The sequence below is a fragment of the Cetorhinus maximus genome, chromosome 26 (assembly GCF_964194155.1).
Source record: "Cetorhinus maximus chromosome 26, sCetMax3.hap1.1, whole genome shotgun sequence".
Lineage (NCBI taxonomy): Eukaryota > Metazoa > Chordata > Chondrichthyes > Lamniformes > Cetorhinidae > Cetorhinus > Cetorhinus maximus.
In genome coordinates this window covers 27,388,790-27,394,789 of record NC_135904.1, presented here as the reverse complement: position 1 = coordinate 27,394,789, position 6,000 = coordinate 27,388,790, and the positions used below count along the sequence as shown (strand labels likewise).

Below are 6,000 nucleotides of genomic sequence, written 5' to 3'. Positions count from 1 at the left end.
TCTTTTGTCTGAATGGCATTGAGTGAAATGCAACCCCAAGCTTGTTTTCACTTGATTCTTCCTCTGCTTCTCTGTCATCGTAAGCTTTTACTCAATGAAGATTAATGTGTGGTATGAAGGAAGTCCTAATCTCTCTTGGCTTTACCTTCGCTCCAGCTTGCATCATTCGGATCAAATAGTACATCTGTGTATTCTGACATGGACTGGGCAGAGGCCCAGGAAAGTTTTTCCCAGCCTAATGTGAGAGCAAAAATAAGGATAAAGCTGCAATCTTCTGGAATCCCACGAAACGGAAATTAATATGTGGGTGAGATAACATTAAATACTACACATGCTGAATAAAAAAAAAGTCACTTCTAAACTAGTGCCAATAGAGACTGCAACAAATCAAAATAAATTTAGAAACATCCAACTTAGGATCTTGACTTTAAGCATTTGTATACCATGCACATTGAAGTTGCATGCAACAAATGATATAAATTTTATTCTGTTGCTGTTACAGATATGAGGCCTATAAGATTATTATGTTATGGGATTGTGTCTTAAATTTAGGGTAAAATGAAGGCGGTTCTGTGATCTGTTCTGCGGTCTCCCTGACCTGGGTGATGTGGCTGTTAAAGATTAAAGGGAGGCCCAGGTTGTTTGGCTGGAAAGGCTGTGTAAGGTGTCCACTTTTAAAGAAGATGGCAGCAGCAGCTGTGTTCACAGTGGTTAGACTGCTAGTCTCCAAACTCCCAGGAAGTTGTTGAGAATGCCAGGTTGTAAACAATTATACTTTAAACTGTCCATTTACTTCCAAAATAGAATAGAGTTGGGGTTTAAAGAATAGCTAATCAGCATTTCTACCTGGATATAAGGCCCATGAGGTGAATAGGTTCTAAAATAACCCTGAAAATGCATAGACAAGTTAGTCTGCCAGGATCTGGGAGAGAGGGAGCAGCCAGAGGCTGAGAATCTCTATGATTCGCCATGCAGGAATGCAGATCGTAGCTCACACTTAGATCGAAAAGTGCAAGTTTATGAGGATTGGAAGAGGGGCTGGAAGATATGCCAGTCTTGGGTTGGAGGACGAATTGCCAGGAAAAACCCTCTCCATGAAAGACAGTTCAGAGGTTATAAATTACCAGATTGGAAAAGGAAAAGCATGGAAGTAAACCCGAGGGAACTAAGAATCACTTTGCATTTGACCGGGAAAATAGAGTGATAACTTAAGGGACAGAGTAAAGTATGTCCGTAAAGTGAGTTTTTTGATTGTGTTAAAAGTAAAAGCGGAAAGTTCTGTTCTGTAGTTTGATTTATAAGTTGCCTACAAAAATAGTGTTTCATGATAAGTGCTGTTAGCCTGTTTGTTACATTAAAAGTCTTAAAATATGAAATCTTGTTGTGCCATTTTTTTCAGCTATCAACTGGAAGTTCAAATTTATTTTTTCCGAAGATATCTCTTTCTCTACGGGGATTGTAACAATGACCCCACACTAAACCAATCAAGGAATTGTTGGAAGTAAGAGGTGGTGTGAGGAGTATTGTTGAGAGACATAATCTCTCATTGGCAAGCATTAGGCCCACATTGTTAGTTGGCGTAATGAGATCTGTACAATGCACCTGAGGTCATCATGTTCCTTGCAGCTGCTGATGTTGAGTAGGTGACTACATACCTTAGCTAAGTACGCAACTGGATTCAAAGTATTCTCAGAAACAATGTTTAAGTTGTGTGCTTTGTGAAGCAGAAAGAAGCTACCAGGTAGCAAAGAACATTCCATGTCTGTTGTAATTGGAGACAACATTAAATGTTGCCAGAAGAGCAAAAACAACTCAAAGAAGCTGAATAGAAAGTAAGGGGTATGAAAATAACAGAGCAGGGTTTCTCATCAGAACAATTTCAACTCTAAACTAGAAACTCAAAGTGAAACGGGACGAAGTTTATTTAAAGTTGGTCGTATTATGTGTTAGTTGTAAATGTTCCAGAGGAAGGAAAATTACAGATCAGCTCTGAAGCATTACTTCGTTTTTATTCCCTTCTCTCAGGAGATTACAGAGCTGTGAGGATAACTGGAAGGAAGAAAGTGTTCAGCCTTGATTCTCTGCACAAGAGTATGGGGTAGGCTTGATAGATCAGCTACTCTTTTCTTGGCCATGTGTTTGTATGTGTGTTGTATGTCCACCCTGCCAAGGCCGTTCAGAATTTTATACCTTTCAAGGGAATCGGCTCTTATTCTTAAGTGGCATGGAGACAGGTTCCCCGTCCAATCAATAGCAGTGGGTGGGCTCTCAAAGCTGGAGAGATAATCAGAGACCACTCCAACAAGAAGGTGTCATCTCAGCCACTTTAAAAAATTTTTTTATTAGAACATGCAGAAAGTAGCCAGGCCACCACTGTGCGGGGCTAACTAATAGAAGACAGAGAGTTTGGATAAGGGGGGCATTTTCAGGGTGGCAACCTGTAACTATAGAGTGCCACAAGGATCAGTGGTGGGGCAACAATTATTTACAATATATATTAATGACTTGGATGAGGGAAGTGAATGTACTATCACCAAGTTTGCAGATGACACAAAAATAGGTGGGGGGGACGGCAAGTGGTGAGGATGACACAAAGAGTCTGCAGAGGGACATAGACAGGTTAAGTGAGTGGGCAAAAACTTGGCAGATGGAATATGATGTGGGAAAATGTGAGGTTATGCACTTTGGCAGGAAGAATAGAGGAGCTGAATATTATTTAAAAGGAGAAAGACTGCAGAAAGCTGCAGCACAGAAGGATTTGGGGGTCCTCGTGCATGAATCGCAAAAAGCTAGAATACAAGTTCAACAGGTAATAGAGAAGGAAAATGGAATGTTGGCCTTTATTTCAAAGGGAATGAAATATAAAAATATGGAAGTCTTACTAAAACTATACAAGGCACTAGTTAGACAACAGCTAGAATATTGTGAATGGTTTTTGTCTCCTTACCTAAGGAAAGATATACTGGCATTGGAGGCAGTCCAGACAAGGTTCACTAGGTTGATCCCGGGTGTGGAGGGATATTCTTATGAGGAGAGGTTGAGTAGGTTGGGCCTGTACTCTTTGAAGTTTAGAAGAATGAATGGCGACCTTATTGAAACATATATGGTTCTTAGGGGGTTTGACAGGGTAGATGCTGTTGTTTCCCCTTGTGGGAGAGTCTAGGACCAGAGGGCATGATTTCAGAGTAAGGTGCCGCCCATTTAAGACAGGGATGAGGAGGAATTTCTTCTTTCAGTGGGGAACGAATCTGTGGAATTCTTTACCACAGAGGGTAAAGAAGAGGCTGGGTCGTTAAGTATATTCAAGGCTGAGATAGACAAACTTTTAATCAGTAAGGGAATCAAGGGTTATGGGGAAAAGGCAGGAATGTGGAATTGAGGATTATCAGATCAGCCATGATCTCACTGAATGGTGGCGCAGACTTGATGGGCCGAATGGCCTACTTCTGCTCCTACGTCTTATGGTCTTGTGGCAGGGTGAGTCCCTGTACTGGGTGGCCTTTGGCTGCACCCCCAACCAGCTTGGCAAGGATGTTGTACAGGCCCACCTGGAGTGCTGGCACCTCGGCCTGCCACTGCCACCCGGCACCTCGGGAAGCCGGAGGTTGACTGGAAAATCTCAGGTGGTCTCTTTAATCCTTAGTTAACAAAACTCTTAACGAGCCTAATTGCCTGCCTGCTTCATGAGGCTGGATTGCCTCACTCGGCCCTGAATCTACATCAGCCAAAATGGCTGGCTTCAGGAAACTAGCGTGCTGGTCAGCCTCGTAATTTTTGGTCCCGTCTGCTTCTAAACTCAGTGAGACCTGAAAATTCTTAAGTATTTGTTTAATGTCTGCCATTTCCTTATTCCCTGTTATAATTTCCCCTGTCTCTGTCTATAAGGGACCCAGTTTACTTTAGCTAATCTCTTCCTTTTTATATACTTGTACAAGCTCTGAATATGAATACTATCCTTAACTTCTTCAGTCAGCCATGACTGTACCACTTTTCCAGTGGAGTGTTTATTCCTTCCTATATCTGTTGTGAATTAAGGATTATTTCTTGAAATATCTGCTATTGTTTATCTATCATAATATCTTTTAATATAATTTCTCAATCTACTTCAACCAACTCACACCTCATTCTTCTGTAATAGACTTTATTTAAATTAAAGATCCTTGATTCAGACTTAGCCACATTGTTTACAATCTTAACATGACATTTGATCAAATCCTGACCACTCTTTAGCAGAGGATCCTTTACAATAAGATTACTAATTGGCCATGTTTCATTATGCGATACTTGATCTAAAATAGCCTGTTCCCTAATGTATTCCTCAACATATTGTTCTAGAAACTCTCTCAAATTCAGTCCTTGAGAGCTCGCGCTCCAAGTTACGTTTGCCACTTTGGTTTACCCAGTCTATACAAATCCCCCAGGATTATTCCATTATTGGATTGCTGCATCCTCCTCTAATTTCCTGATTTATATTCTATCCACACTATGATTACTCTTAAGGGGCCAATAAACTACTCTCACCAGTGTTTTCTAGCCGTTGTTATTTATTAGCTCCACCCATAGTGATTCCACATTCCCAGACTAAAGAAAAAAGGTACAAATTGGTTTTCTGCCATTGTTTTAAGCTCTGTGTTGCCTACAGGGAACAAACCGCATTGAGGCAAAGCGGAACGTGGAACCGTTTGAGACAATCCATGTGTTTTTGAAGACGCCTGTAAGGAAATTAATTTATAAACTTCCTGCTGCGAATAAAGGTGCTTATTACTTTGAGTGAACCCACAGATTGTGCCTCAAAAGGAGTGGCAGTTGTGCAGTTGAACATCTGCATATTTCCTTAGGATTTCACCTGAATAGTTTAAAGGCCGATACCCGGGTATTGTCACAAAACCCAGCAAAAATCAAGACCCAACAAGAACATGAACAACTTATATTTATATAGCCCCTTTAAAGTAGTAAATCGTGACAAAGTGCTCCACAAGAATGTTATCGAACAAAATTTGACACCAAGGCACATATTAGGGCAGATGACCAAAGTGACTCAAAGAGGTAGGTTTTTTTTTTATTCGTTCATGGATGTGAGCTTCACAGGCAAGGCCATAATTTGTTGCCCATCCCTCATTGACCTCGAGAAGGTGGTAGTGAGCTGCCTCCTTGAACCGCTGCTGTGTGACTTGGAGGGGGCCTTGTAGGTGGTGGTGTTCTCATGTGTCTGCTGCCCTTGTTCTTCTAGGTGGTAGAGATCACAGCTTGGAAGGTTCTGTTGAAGGAGCCTTGGTGAGTTGCTGCAATGCATCTTGTAGATGGTACATACTGCTGTCACTACGCTAGTGATGGATTGAGTGAATGCTTAAGATTGTGAATGGGGTGCCGATCAATCTGGCTGCTTTGTCCTGGATGGTGTCAAGCTTCTCGCGTGTTGTTGGAGCTACACTCTTCCAGATAAGTGGAGAGTATTCCACCATGCTCCTGACTTGTACCTTGTAGATGGTAGACAGGCTTTGGGGAGTAAGGAGGTGAGTTATTCCCCTCAGAATTCCTAGCCCCTGACCTTCTCTTGTAGCCACAGTATTTATATGGCTGGACCAGTTCAGTTTCTGGTCAATGATAACCCCCAGGACGTTGATGATGGAAGGTTTAGTGATGGTAATGCCATTAAGGGGGCAATGGTTTGATTCTCTCTTGTTGGTGATGGTCATTGCCTGGTGCCAAATAAAAATAAATCTGTAACATAAAATGCTAGTCTCAGTATTAGTGACCATGAAACCATCATTGATTGTTGTAAAAACCCATCTGGTTCACTGATGTCCTTCAGAGTGGGAAATCTGTCACCTTACTTGGTCTGGCCTATGTGTGACTCCAGACCCACAGCAAACTGCTCTTTGAAATGTTCAGTTCAAGGGCAATTTGGAATAGGCAACAAATGCTAGCCTTGCAAGTGATGCCCATTTCTCTTGAAAGGATAAATAACCTACATTTAGTGCTTTCCATATAAAACCATCT

General features: G+C 41.6%; 1 long non-coding RNA gene across 1 annotated transcript in view; it reads left to right on the top strand.

Annotated features, from left to right (window-relative positions):
* Positions 1-649: 649 nt before the first annotated feature.
* Positions 650-6,000, top strand: part of LOC144668189 (uncharacterized) — a 116,825-nt gene continuing 111,474 nt past the window's right edge. The window contains exons 1-2 of the long non-coding RNA XR_013573450.1: positions 650-758; positions 2,026-2,098. This is a non-coding gene — a long non-coding RNA (uncharacterized LOC144668189). The remainder of the gene's footprint in view (positions 759-2,025; positions 2,099-6,000) is intronic.